Raw genomic sequence first — 839 nt, forward strand, 5'->3', positions numbered from 1 at the left:
TCCATTTAAGAGGACTTCTTAAAAACCACCAGAGGTTTCAGCGTCCATTTTCAAATTGTCATTTTATCAGCAACAGTTGCCACATAATCAGAGCTCATACGAGCAAGTTGTGGATGCATCATAGAAATACAAACCACTTAATGCAAATTAATCTAACTTCTCCATTCCTGATGATTTGAGCAACCCGCAGTTGCCAATACAATACGTGCAATACTTTGGGCAACTTCTTGTTGCCAATACAATACTTTGCGCAACCTCCAGTTGTTAGCACATAAAATATGGTGAAGGCGTCCTGTCTAGAAGCTACAGTCATTACCCCAATTCATAGGTGAGCACCAGGTCCTCAGCATCTATACATTATTGCCTCCCTACTGGTGTACACAGGTCTGTTAATCATACGCCTGTTAGTTCTCATGTGTCTACTGTATTTGTAAGCATTTAAAGGTACATGGCTTGAGAATCCTTGATGGTACATTGTCTGTCCTTAAAACAAAAAATGTAAAGAGTGCTGCCAAGGTAAAAATCTTCACCCTTTTGATCCTTTCTTGAACATGATTGGGCCATTACATTTTTTTTTTTTTTTACTGCAACATAAACAATCTTCCAAAGCAAAAAATGTGAATTAAGTAAAACTAGTAAAATAATTCACAAAAGTTTCTTCCTAAAAGACTCTGCCACTCTTTAAATTAAACATTTCATCCATATTGTCACAGTTTGAACCTTGTTTTCTGTGTTTTTCTGTTCTCCTGCCTTGTTTCAGTCCCTTGACCTAGTTTTCCTTAGTTCCCTTGATTAGCTCATTCTGTTCACCTGTGTCCTGTTCATTACGTCATTAGTCC

This window comes from Sinocyclocheilus rhinocerous, unplaced genomic scaffold (assembly GCF_001515625.1).
Source record: "Sinocyclocheilus rhinocerous isolate Xijiao unplaced genomic scaffold, SAMN03320098_v1.1 scaffold1232, whole genome shotgun sequence".
Classification (NCBI taxonomy): Eukaryota; Metazoa; Chordata; class Actinopteri; order Cypriniformes; family Cyprinidae; genus Sinocyclocheilus; species Sinocyclocheilus rhinocerous.